The sequence below is a fragment of the Schistocerca cancellata genome, chromosome 2 (genome assembly GCF_023864275.1).
Source record: "Schistocerca cancellata isolate TAMUIC-IGC-003103 chromosome 2, iqSchCanc2.1, whole genome shotgun sequence".
Lineage (NCBI taxonomy): Eukaryota > Metazoa > Arthropoda > Insecta > Orthoptera > Acrididae > Schistocerca > Schistocerca cancellata.
This window is the reverse complement of record NC_064627.1, coordinates 466,067,769-466,081,734: the sequence shown is the minus strand read 5'-3', so window position 1 is coordinate 466,081,734 and position 13,966 is coordinate 466,067,769. Positions and strand designations below refer to the sequence as shown.

Genomic DNA, 13,966 nt, shown 5'->3' with positions numbered 1-13,966 from the left:
ACCGGAAAAAAAGTGCGGCTTAGATTCGAGTAAATACGGTAGATTATCACTGCACCAGATTCTACAAAAAGACCTTCACCTGCATCTTTACAAAATCTAATTTGTGCAAGAATTAAATATCTCAGGATGCCATACATAGGATGCAGTTTGTTAATGATTTGACTGAGTGCCCTTCATCTACCATCATCTTCTTTTCTTACAAGGCTCATTTTCACCTGAATGGTCACTCAGTAAGCAAAATTTCCACTACTGGAGTGCAACAAATCCTAAACAGGAGTAAAAGAAAGCCCTTCATTCACCAATAGTTAATGTATGGGCTGCAATGTCAGTTTAAGGAATAATTGGCCCATACTTTTTTGAGGTCAAGAGTGGTCATGGAGGTATAGTTATTTGATGAATGACTTTTTGGTGCCTGAATTGTGAAACTCTGCTGGTTATAAACAAAGGAGATGGAGCCATAGCACACATGACCAGTACTGCGAGTTTGTGAAATTTTCCCTGGTAAATTGATCTCCAGGAGTAGTGACATAAATTGGCCCCCATGCATTCAAAATTTGAGCCCCATGGATTTTTTCGTGTGGGAATATGTTAAATCTAAAGTGTGTGTCAATCATCTGACTTATGTGGAGCTATTGAAAGAAAATATCCATAGCAAAGTGGCAGCCATCCGAGTGTCTACATGTGAAGCTACCATGTAAAATTTTGTTCATTGTTTAACAAGTGCTGTAGGTGTGCTGGATTTCATTTAAATGACATCATTTTTAAGAAATAAATTCCCAAACTGTATATTTCAATAATAAGTAAAGATTTTGCCAATACATTTCAACCTCTATTTTATTTTGACATGCAGAATATAAACTTTCTTTTGAGACACTCTGTAGAAGCATTGAGTTGTCAATAGCACTCAATAAAGAATGAAAATGTTGCTAACTTTTGGACAAATCCTGTAACAAGCTTGAGTACACATATATATGAGCAAATGACCCCCTCCTCCTCCTCCTCCTCCTCCTCCTCCTCCAGTCTCCTCTCTCTCCTGTTATCTCCTCCCATTCCACACCCCCACTGGCTCCAGTGCCCGTACATCACTTTCCCATCAATACACCTTCTGCCTCTCCATTCCACATTTGTATCCTGCACACCTGCTACCTTTCTCTCGGCTGCCAGCTACCCTTCCCCAACCCCTTCTCCCACTTCCTGCTTCTGTCTGCCCCTGCCTGCTCCACAAAACACAATCAATCCAGTCCACTGAACTACAGCTCTCAGTGTGTGTGTGTGTGTGTGTGTGTGTGTGTGTGTGTGTGTGTGCGCACTCCAGCTCTTTAATGAATTCATCTGAAAGGTAATGAAGCTTTTTTTTTTTTTCCCTCCTGATGATGACTCAATGCTTCTACTATTCAGTGAATGATCTCATTCACTCCTACTAAACTACTTACATTATGTCAGAGCTTTCCTTACCATACATATTTGTGTTAGTTTCATAAAGACATGTACAAAAACTCACTAATTAAAAATATGTATAAATGCGAAAGACAGCAATGTGTTCCATCACTTTGCTGTACCTACAGTACTGTTATGTAATAAATATTAATTATGAATCTTACGGAACTATTGGTTTCTTAGGATTGAAAGGCATTGTAGGAAAAAGAAAATGGTTTAGAAAAAGTCACATCACCAGTAGTAAAAAGGTGACACTCAGAGCATTGAATGAAGAGAGAGACAGGAGGTGCCTGGTGGGAATCACGGTAAAAAATAATTGGGTATTATATTAGGGAGTACCACTGATGAGACAGGGTTGCAGCAATTGACTCAAAATCGTAAGTGAATGGAACAGCAATGTGTAAGCACTCTTAGTCGAGGCGATCTTCCGTATTTCCAGCATTATACAATCCACAGCTCTCTTGGAAATGAAAAAAAATAAAAACAATTACCACATAATCAGTATTTCATATAATGCAGTTGCTATGTGCAGAAAACGAGTACATACATATTTCTGTAAAGTAATGAATTAACTCTAAAGTTTGCATGCCCTGTTATCATTTCAACACATTGAAATTACGTTATTTATTCATTAAATACACTCCTTTAGATGGGAAGCAATGAAGAATAGTTAACTATTTGCATGTCCACTGGATGATGATTGAAACCTTTTGCTATGACATGGAATGAGTGTTTTACAATTATAATACACTTTCTCAGTGGAAAAGAGAATGGCAGCATGCTGGTCATTTACATGGTTATCTAAAGTGACTTCTTTAATATTTTACGCCATGTATATATTTTGATATACACTCCTGGAAATTGAAATAAGAACACCATGAATTCATTGTCCCAGGAAGGGGAAACTTTATTGACACATTCCTGGGGTCAGATACATCACATGATCACACTGACAGAACCACAGGCACATAGACACAGGCAACAGAGCATGCACAATGTCGGCACTAGTACAGTGTATATCCACCTTTCGCAGCAATGCAGGCTGCTATTCTCCCATGGAGACGATCATAGAGATGCTGGATGTAGTCTTGTGGAACGGCTTGCCATGCCATTTCCACCTGGCACCTCAGTTGGACCAGCGTTCGTGCTGGACGTGCAGACCGCGTGAGACGACGCTTCATCCAGTCCCAAACATGCTCAATGGGGGACAGATCCGGAGATCTTGCTGGCCAGGGTAGTTGACTTACACCTTCTAGAGCACGTTGGGTGGCACGGGATACATGCGGACATGCATTGTCCTGTTGGAACAGCAAGTTCCCTTGCCGGTCTAGGAATGGTAGAACGATGGGTTCGATGACGGTTTGGATGTACCGTGCACTATTCAGTGTCCCCTCGACGATCACCAGTGGTGTACGGCCAGTGTAGGAGATCGCTCCCCACACCATGATGCCGGGTGTTGGCCCTGTGTGCCTCGGTCGTATGCAGTCCTGATTGTGGCGCTCACCTGCATGGCGCCAAACACGCATACGACCATCATTGGCACCAAGGCAGAAGCGACTCTCATCGCTGAAGACGACACGTCTCCATTCGTCCCTCCATTCACGCCTGTCACGACACCACTGGAGGCGGGCTGCACGATGTTGGGGCATGAGCGGAAGACGGCCTAACAGTGTGCGGGACCGTAGCCCAGCTTCATGGAGATGGTTGCGAATGGTCCTCGCCGATACCCCAGGAGCAACAGTGTCCCTAATTTGCTGGGAAGTGGCGGTGCGGTCCCCTACGGCACTGCGTAGGATCCTACGGTCTTGGCGTGCATCCGTGCGTCGCTGCGGTCCGGTCCCAGGTCGACGGGCACGTGCACCTTCCGCCGACCACTGGCGACAACATCGATGTACTGTGGAGACCTCACGCCCCACGTGTTGAGCAATTCGGCGGTACGTCCACCCGGCTTCCCGCATGCCCACTATACGCCCTCGCTCAAAGTCCGTCAACTGCACATACGGTTCACGTCCACGCTGTCGCGGCATGCTACCAGTGTTAAAGACTACGATGGAGCTCCATACGCCACGGCAAACTGGCTGACACTGACGGCGGCGGTGCACAAATGCTGCGCAGCTAGCGCCATTCGACGGCCAACACCGCGGTTCCTGGTGTGTCCGCTGTGCCGTGCGTGTGATCATTGCTTGTACAGCCCTCTCGCAGTGTCCGGAGCAAGTATGGTGGGTCTGACACACCGGTGTCAATGTGTTCTTTTTTCCATTTCCAGGAGTGTAGTATGCAATGCGTAAAATCGAAGCATGGTGGCTAGAAGTACCCACTGTCTACTGCTGATCTGCAGCTCAGTTTATTACTACATAACTGTTATTTCATGATATAAACTGCTTTATATTTGTAAAAGTCTGTATCCAAATTTCTGATTGTATTCAGTAAGACTTTTTACTGTAAAGCATTACAGTGGATGAGGCCTGATTCATTACAGAATAATGTGTTAATGTTATCTATAGTAGGGTCTGTATTCTGGTGCAGATCAGTGTATGTGTTACTTTGCAAGTTATTGGCTCTGGAAATAGTCACTGGAATTCAGAGTATATCAGTGAAAATGCTACATAGTTTCTATTATTTGACAGAGACCTAGACAGAAATAAGGAGGCGTAAAGTCTGGCATCAGTAACTGAAACATTTTCATCACATGCAGGTATCAGTAAAACACAGTGCTTAATTTTTGTGTTATGTCCACAGATAAGCATGATTATTGTCAATTGTTACTACATTTTGTGTCTCATGTTACATGTTATCACTTTAACAATACACAAGTATTTTGACTAAAGGAATGTCTTAATATTTTAATATTTAAGACAAAATAGTGGTAAAACTAATATGCTCTGACTTCACAATAAGTGTTACGTACTTGCCTGTATGGTAATGCTTGTGGAACTTCAAGGGCTTTTCTTGTTGTGTTTCTCTTTTCCTCCACATTTTTACAAAGTGTCCAGTCCTCATTCACCCATCCCCACTTTCTCCTACCTCTGGGGTTTTTTTTTACATCATACTTCCACTTTCACATCCCATGAGTGCAGCTTTTTTCCTCATGCACACTTTTTTCCTTACATCCATCTCCCTGTAGTGATACCATTAACGGAAGTGACAGTGTCAGTTTTATTTATTGACGCAACAGACAATGTCATATGTGGTTCATGTAACAAATATTTCCTGTAGTTTCAAAATAATCAGTTCTTTCTCAGAAACTGTAAGACTGTTGGAACAAACACTCATTTCTGCCAATTAAAATAAATATATGCTACTTGCAACACTGTGACCAGAACTGGTTCTTTTAAAGTTACTTGAAGGTTTCACTTCATTTATGGTTTTCTCTTGATTGCACTCAGCTTCATTCGTAACATGAGTGAGTATTCATTTACGTAAACTATTTTCATTTTGAGCTTCATACTAAAGTTTGTATATTTATTGATTATTTAACTGTATTTTATTCATTTTTGATGTTAGCCAGTTGATACTTGGTAGTGCTATCTTTGCATTAATATTGCACTCTAGTGATTGCTAATGAGCTCAATGTTGAATGGACCAAAGGTATATTGGACATGTACTACACAAAATAATTTCAGAAGTGACTAACTCCTGTAACGACAAAGAATATGATAATTTGTTCATAAAACTTAGTAATACACGTAGAACCAAGATGAAATTAAGATGATTTTCACTTAAATACAAACTTTTGTCTCCGTAGCTGGACATAAATGTTTTAATTTGGTAAGGAAGATGGAAAATTGGAAAATATAGCATGAAAGTTGGAAAGACGGTTTATGAACAACGCAAAACCTGTGGTGGGGGGAAAAAATTGAATGAGAGCTACTGACAGCAATAGACACTTGAGACACACCAATTGAAAGTGTAGCATGTAGAATTCAAAAGACTTACTTGATTTTGTAAACACCTAGGAATGCTGGAACATCATTAACAACAGTGGAAAAGAGAGATGGAGAAGCTGTGCCCAAATAAAGAAAAATATAGTAAAAAAGATAAATTTTCCACAAGCACTGCTGAAGCTTTGGTTTGGAAAACAAGTTTGTTGTACTTTAGGTGTAACTAAAGATGGACTGAGCTGTGCTAAGGAAGGCATGTAAGTGAATGGGAAGCAGGTAACAGCAGTGAAAGCTGAAGAAAGACTGTTCATTGGGGAAATTACAAATAAAGGAAAGGGAACAGTGGACACCAGTATTAACTGATAATCAACAATAAGAAGAAGAAGTAAAGGTGAACAAAAAAGTGTAATACTTGGATGATTAAAACCATGTGCTGAACTGGGATTTAACCTGGAACCTTGCCTTTCGTCTGATTGTAATATGTTGCTTGTTGCTCCCTTCAAAACTGTTAACAACCCTGGGTGTTTCAACATCAGGTCCCATTACTGTAATTTCCTACCTTTATGTCTCTTGTTTTAATCTGCTGTTGTAACCAATAAATTATGGTCAGTGTCCACTTTTGCTCCTGGATTTACAGTTTAAAATGTGGCTTTGAAATGTGTAGTACCATTATATACATCCGTCTGAAATATTTAAATGTCTCCAGGTCTTTTCCACATATACATAATTCATTCATGATTCTGAAAACAAGGATCAGATTTGAATAAACTTTCCTCTGTGCAAAATTCTATCAGGCAGCTTCCCCTTTCACTCACTCCCCCCCCCCCCCCCTCCCCTTCCCCCAGTCCATGTTCTGCTATATTTCCTTCTCTTCCTTTTCCTCCTACTGAATTCCACTCCCCCAGCACAATTAAATTTTTGTCTCCCTTAACAATCTGAGTTATTTCTTTTATCTCATCACATATTTTTAAAATATTTGTATCATCTCCAAAGCTAGTAACCACATAAATTTAAACTATTGTGGCGAGTTTTGGCTTTGAGTCTTCTTGTCTATGATTGTGTGTTCACTATATTGCTCATAGTAGCTCACCCATATTCAAATTTCTTTGTTCATTATTATAATTATTAGACCTACTCATTGCCTCTGTTTGAATTTGAATTTCTGTTGATAACCCTGTACTCACTTGACGAGAAACCCTGCTCTTCACCAAGTCCCACTATATATAGTATCAATCTATCATCTCTACCTACCTACCTACCCACCTACCCACCCAATTAAAGGATATAATTTACACATATTACCCATAGAACTACTTTTTCAAGGATAGGTCAGTTAATCATTCAGACTGTGTTGCAACTACAACTTCTGAAAATACTGCTGTCCCTCTTTAGGAATGATAAGTCAGTCCGAACTCTCCATAGACACCCTTCCAACATGGTTGCACCTATAGTAAATCTATCTGTATCATTGATGCACTTAAGTGACTCCTTTGCCAAGGCCCATGGTTCATGGGGTCTCACTAGAAGATGTGACAGAAATTATAAGTTGCAATTTGTTCGTTAAATTAGATAGTGTCAGCATGGTTAAGGTCTGCATGAAAAAGCCAGTTTGGGGTGCACTGTGTACTAACCAGGGTAATATGCTTTCAGCTGAGAAAATGAGTTTTATTTCCTCAGAGTGAGTGAGAATCCATTGGTTAAGATAGCTGCTTCATTGATGTAGTGCTCCATCTGTTATCACGCCAGTACTGATTAAATGCTGAACACTAAACTTGCTGTCTTGTTTTTTGGAGAAACATAAAGGTGCACTTTGTTGAGATCCCATTTTCATAAGGTACCAAAGATAGGTTTAATTGTGAAGGATTCATGGAAAATTTGAAGGCAAGTTAGGTTACACATTGACCAAGTAGTTATTAGAGACAGTTAAGTCATTCCCTGTATCTTCCTATGCCAAAGTGAAACAAGATATGCAGTACATGAATTTAAAATGAGATATAGGTGTTATCAGAAAAAATCTTCAGCAGATGCTAGACAGAAAGGTGTTGTTTCATACATAATTGCTGTGCTAAGTACACACACGTTAGGCTTGATGCACATGAGTGAGTAATAGCCATGCTTGTTTTGTAACACGACAGCCTATTGTAAAGGGAAGAGACACTTCATTCAATCGCAAACACATGACCATGGACACACAGGCAGCAGCTGAGATCGAGTCATATTTGTGTTGACAGCTGAAATCCGCAGTTTCACACTATGCTCCACAGGTGGGGTTGTCTGTGGACTTCCACTAGCCACTGAGGTGACCACCTGACTAGAGAAACCTCTCCGTTGGACAATACAATGGCTGCTCGTTTCTCATGGCCACTTTTCACATCCAGTGCAGAAGTAAAGCTTACTCCAAAATTAATAAATGTTGAACTATATGTGTCAATGAAGTGTCAGTAGACTCATTTGAAGCAGAAAAGATGGACGATTACACATGTGAAGATGTGCCTTCGATATCAGGATTATTTTATAAGTTACTGTAAATTAAATGTTATAAATAATTCCTGAACTGTAAAAGCAACGCATTATCCGATTACAACAAAGATGATGTCTGTGAATACATCTCGTAGAACTGTGTCGGACTGTGATAGTAACATTACTGAAATTATATACATATTTAAATGGCAGGCTAAAAAGTGGATTTCACACAATTAAAAAACAGTTATTTCTTACTAATTTAAATTGTTTGTTAATATTTACACTTATAAATCCAAAACTGGAGGAAAACCTTAGAAATTATTGTTTATAAATAAACTATAGTAGATAAAAGAAAACTGATAGCAGCATAATATTTCCCGGAAAATTTCTGTATGATTTGATGTCTCATACATTTATAAATGGTTAAAATTAACCCTTTTGCAGTCGGCTGATTTGGAGTGGTGTATGCTAAAAATATCATGCGTATTTATACCATTATGCTACAGTCTATTTAAATTGCCATATATCACACAGTATTCACTTTAAAAATGTGAAAAAATTACCACTTATCCATAAAAGTATGTAGAATATTATGGCTTACACAGATTATCATAATGTTTCAAATGAATTTGATTGTGACAGTCCAAATAAAATATTCTTTTAAAAAATATTATAAATTTGACTTTGATTCCATATATCAAACACAAGTTGCTTCAATTTAAGAAGGCTTACTACAGTCCATAGAATCTACACAGATTTCTGAGTAAAATGACATGAGGGATATAAAATTTGTGTTATTATTTAGAGAGATAATAATTATTTATTTGAAGAGAACATTATAGAATTTCCATGTCTACAGTATGACTTAGCATTTGTGCTTAGGAAAATATTCACCATGCAACCCCTTATTACATCTATTACAAACAGTTCTTGACATTCTTTTCCTTCCCTCACTAGTACACACACAGCATCTTGACTCTTTCTTTTCTGGAAGTTTCCTCAAACCTGGAGAACCATGAGGATCATCAGTTGCATTATTTTCTTGCAGCCATTCATCTGACAAGACTTCAATTATCATGACATTATATACATATCTGGAAACAACTTTCCTTCCTTTATTATGCTCTTTGTATAATATGTAAGAGTTCAGCACCATTCTTGACATTATGTTAAAAGCTACCTTCTTCCAGTAACGAAGAGTTCGCCTCTCATCCAAATACGCATACAGCATCATGTCAGATGTGCAGGCACTGAAGTGTTTGTGCTATGTAACGTGTGGTAAATTTTTTTTGTGCGGTAGCACCTGGATGCTCCGAGCTGATATAAAACTTGTGAACAGTTTATAACTTTTTGGTGAGTTTATGGTGTGAGAGATTGTATTTTGTTTCGTCATCCACATCAAATGCACATTCCCATACAACCCATAAGGTCACAGCGTGTAGTGACCTCACACCAACAAAAATTGTTTCAGTGCACACACAGGGACATTAACAATGATAATTGTGCAGTAGAATTAGATTAAAAGGCAACTAGTATGGACATAGGCAGAAAAAAAGCAGGCAGTATTTGTTTAAGTACACAGTAACAAATGTAACAGGAGATTTTGTCTTCACTCGCTAGTTAATTCAAGGCTGCTGAAAGAAGAGTTCATGATATTGTATGTATATTTAAGAGAAGATGAAAGTAAAGTTTCATAGCAGAGCCATCAGAAAACTTTTCATACACTTGAAATCATGCAGCTCTCTTCTTAATCTTTTCATAATATTTCTTGCAAGATGTCTCCCATATTACAGTGCATTTCTTCACCTTTTCAATAAACAATTCCACATCCAAACTAGCTGCATTCATGACAGCCGTTGCTAGGGTTGCAAACACATGCATTGCCCAACACTCCCACAACAACTGCTGCTTCACAATGCTTGGTTAGATTGCTGTTAAGTGACAGTGGTTAGCAAATGCAATTCTCTCATTGCATCCTCGCTGCTGATTCACGGCTTTACCTACAGGGTTTGCGCGACTCCTTTCTGTTTCACATGTACTGCAAAGACGTTAGGAAATGACATTGCAAATTCATGATAATAAACTGGTTGCATGCATGGAGCCTAGCACATTGGAGGAAATTTAGGTCGTCATCTTGGCTGAAGATGTTGGTAACTGAAACAGAATATATGTTCATGTCATTAGTTTATTTTTCTCTCACATCTGATGGTGGTTCATGGTGTGGGTTCCTGTTGTCATGTCCTAATTCATGAACCACGGGCAACGTATGAGTGGCCAAGTAAGTGGTCCTGACAGTTGGGATACCAGTTACTTTGGAATGAGGCTAGGCATCTCGGACATATTCTGAGTCGTGGTCACCTTTCTGCTCAGACAGCAAAGACTACAAAATCCACCGGTTAGTCCCTCAACCATTAGGGGTAAAACTCAATGGGACCCGGGGCAAGTAAGGCTAGCAACCTGCTTCCCTGGTACATTAAATATGATGCTGGCAACAATCAGAGCAAAATGCCTCGGACCTTTGGAGGTGACGGAGTCCCACCTCTAATTGACAAACCAGGGACTCCTAAGATACGACTCAGCAAACAAATGTTAACGAGATGGGGAGCTATTAATATCAATGGGGGCTACTCTGGAAAGAAGGAAGAGCTGGCAGAGGCTGCAAGTAAGATGGGGTTGGATGTTTTATCTGTTAGTGACATTCGGGTAAGGGGTGAGAAAGAAGAAGAAGTGGGAGAACACGAGGTCTACCTGTCAGGAGTCAAAGCAGGAATAGCACAATGGGTGTAGGGCTTTACATCAGGAAAGAAATGGAACCCAGCGTAGTTGCAATAAGGTATGTAAACGAACGACTGATGTGGGTATATTTGACAGTGTCTAGCAATAAAATTAGGATTGTGTCTGTATATTCACATTGTGAAGGGACAGATCAAGATAAGAGGGATAGTTTTTATGACGCACTCAGTGATGTAGTTGTTAGAGTAAAGGACAAGGACAGTGTTCTGCTCATGGGTGATTTTAATGCCAGGATTGGAAATCGAACAGAAGGGTATGAAAAGGTTATGGGTAAATTTGGAGAGGATATGGTGGCCAACAGGAATGGGAAACAACTCTTGGATTTCTGTGCCAGTATGAGCTTAATAATCACAAACTCCTTTTTTAAACATAAGAACATTCACCCCGGAAGGCAGGGGAACCAGATCTGTCATTGACTATATAATAACACATGTATTCAAGGGATTCTTTGATAACACTGATCACTATTTAATCTGCAGTGAAATTGGTATTGTGAGGCCGAAAGTGCAGGAGGTCAGGTCCATGTGTTGGAGGATAAGAGCGGAGAAACTTCAGGATAAGGAAATCAGGCACAAGTACATAACAGTGATTTCAGAAAGGTACCAGTTAGTTGAATGTAGTCAATTACAGTCATTGTAAAGGAATGGACAAGGTACAGGGACACTGAACTAGAAGTGGCTAAAGAATGTCTTGGAACAGTAGTGTGTAAGGGTAGGATGAAGCAAACAGCTTGGTGGAATGACAGCCTGCAAAAGGAAAAAGAAGGTGTATCAAAAATGGCTACATACTAGAACGCAGGTAGACAGAGAAAGTTATGTTGAAGAAAGAAACAAAGCCAAACAGATAATTGCAGTATCCAAGAATAAATCTTGGGAAGACTTTGGAAACAGGTTGGAGACTTTGGATCAAGCTGCTGGAAAACCCTTCTGGAGTGTAATTAGCAGTCTTCGAAAGGGAGGTAAGAAGGAAATAACAAGTATTTTGGACAGGTCAGGAAAACTGCTGGTGAATCCTGTTGCTGCCTTGAACAGATGGAGGGAATATTTTGAAGAGTTGCTCAATGTAGGTGAAAATACGATCAGTAATGTTTCAGATTTCGATGTACAATGGGATAGGAATGACGATGGAAATAGGATCACATTTGAGGAAGTGGAGAAAATGGTCAATATATTGAAATGCAATAAAGTGGCTGGGGTGGATGAAATTAAGTCGGAACTCATCAAATACAGTGGAATGTCAGGTCTTAAATGGCTACACAGGCTAATTGAAATGGCGTGGGAGTTGGAACAGGTTCCATCAGACTGGACGGAAGCAGTAATCACACCAATCTTTAAAGATGGAAACAGAAAAGATTGTAACAACTACAGAAGTATCTCTTTGATCAGCGTTGTGGGTAAAATCTTCTCAGGTATTGTTGAAAGGAAAGTGCGAGTATTAGCTGAGGACAAATTGGATGAAAATCAGTGTGGGTTTAGGCCTCTTATAGGTTGTCAGGACAAGATCTTTAGATTACGGCAAATAATGGAGAAGTGTTAAGAGTGGAACAGGGAACTGTATCTATGCTTTATAGATCTAAAAAAGGCATATGACTGGGTTCCTAGGAGGAAGTTAATGTCTGTTCTACGAGATTATAGAATAGGAGGCAAACATTTGCAAGCAATCAAAGGTCTTTACATAGATAGTCGGGCAGCAGTTAGTTGACGGTTCATGGTTCAAAGTTCATGGTTCAAAGTAGTTTCAGGGGTAAGACAAGGCTGCAACCTGTCTCCACTGTTGTTCATATTATTTATGGATCATATTTTGAAAACAATAGACTGGCTGGGTGAGATTAAGATATGTGAACACAAAATAAGCAGTCTCGCATATGTGGATGACTTAGTTGTGATGGCAGATTCGATTGAAAGTTTGCAAAGTAATATTTCAGAGCTAGATCAGAAATGTAAGGACTATGGTATCTCCAAAACGAAAGTAATGTCAGTGGGAAAGAGATATAAATGGATTGAGTGCCAAATAGGAGGAACAAACTTAGAACAGGTGGACAGTTTCAAGTACTTAGGATGCGTATTCTCACAGGATGACAACATAGTGAAAGAACTGGAAGCAAGGTGTAGCAAAGCTAATGCAGTGAGCGCTCAGCTACGATCTACTCTCTTCTGCAAGAAGGAAGTCAGTACCAAGACTAAGTTATCTGTGCACCGTTCAATCTTTCGACCAACTTTGTTGTATGGGAGCGAAAGCTGGGTGGATTCAGGTTACCTTGTCAATAAAGTTGAGGTTACGGATATGAAAGTAGCTAGGATGATTGCAGGTTCTAGTAGATGGGAACAATGGCAGGAGGGTGTCCACAATGAGGAAATCAAAGAAAAACTGGGAATGAACTCTATAGATGCAGCAGTCAGGGCAAATAGGCTTAGATGGTGGGGTCATGTTACACATATGGGAGAAGCAAGGTTACCTAAGAGACTCATGGGTTCAGCAGTAGAGGGTAGGAGGAGTTGGGGTAAACCGAGGAGAAGGTACCTGGATTTGGTTAAGAATGATTTTGAAGTAATAGGCTTAACATCAGAAGAGGCACCAATAGGGGACCGTGGAGGAATTTTATAAGGGGGACTGTGCTCCAGACTGAACGCTGAAAGGCATAATCAGTCTTAGATGATGATGATGATGATGATGATGATGATGATGATGATGATGATGATGGTGATCTGATGACTATGACTTTTTACCTAGTTTGGTGTGGTGACCTGCCTGTAGATATTATACCCATCCTTAAAGGAGATGAACATTTAGTTTTGATAGAGGACTGGAACACTTGGTTTAAGAATTTTGAAAGAAGGTTGTATATACTTCGAAGATACCTGGAGACACTAGAAAATTTCACATAGCTTGTATAATGGTAAAACAAAGAATCAAATTGCAGATGAAAACTGAAAAAAATGCAAGAAATGAAATAGTGAAGGCAGCAGTGTATCAAATAGGCAAAAAGACCAGCCTCAGTGGAAATCTGTGACTAACACAGAAGATACTGAATTTAATTGACTAAAGGAGAAAATATAAAAGTGCAGTAATTGAAGCAGACAAAAGGAATACAGACGTCTGAAATGTAAGGTTGACAAAAAGTGCAGTATGACTAAGTGGTTGTGGCCAGCGAACAAACACAACACTGTAAAGGCATGCATGATTATTGGGAAGATACAGGGTGACAATTATTGAACTGTATGGAATAAAATCATCATAACTTCTGAATGGTTTGCGTGTGGACATTCAAACTGCACGGCTGGCCATGGGGCGTGATGGGAATTTGTATGGTTTGGTTTGGTGACGAAGCCCACTTTCATTTGGGTGGGTTCATCAGTAAACAAAATTGGTGAATTTGGGGGACTGAGAATCTG

At 39.7% G+C, this 13,966-nt stretch overlaps 1 protein-coding gene across 2 annotated transcripts in view; it reads left to right on the top strand.

Moving 5' to 3' along the window:
• The window catches only part of LOC126161974 (RCC1 and BTB domain-containing protein 1-like), a 219,791-nt gene that overhangs the window by 176,368 nt on the left and 29,457 nt on the right, over positions 1-13,966 (top strand). The window contains exon 12 of one of the 2 annotated variants that reach the window (XR_007534982.1): positions 4,065-4,132. The exons of the other annotated variant lie outside the window; for it this stretch is intronic. The gene's annotated coding sequence lies outside the window, so the exon portion shown is untranslated. The remainder of the gene's footprint in view (positions 1-4,064; positions 4,133-13,966) is intronic. 2 annotated transcript variants of the gene reach the window in all.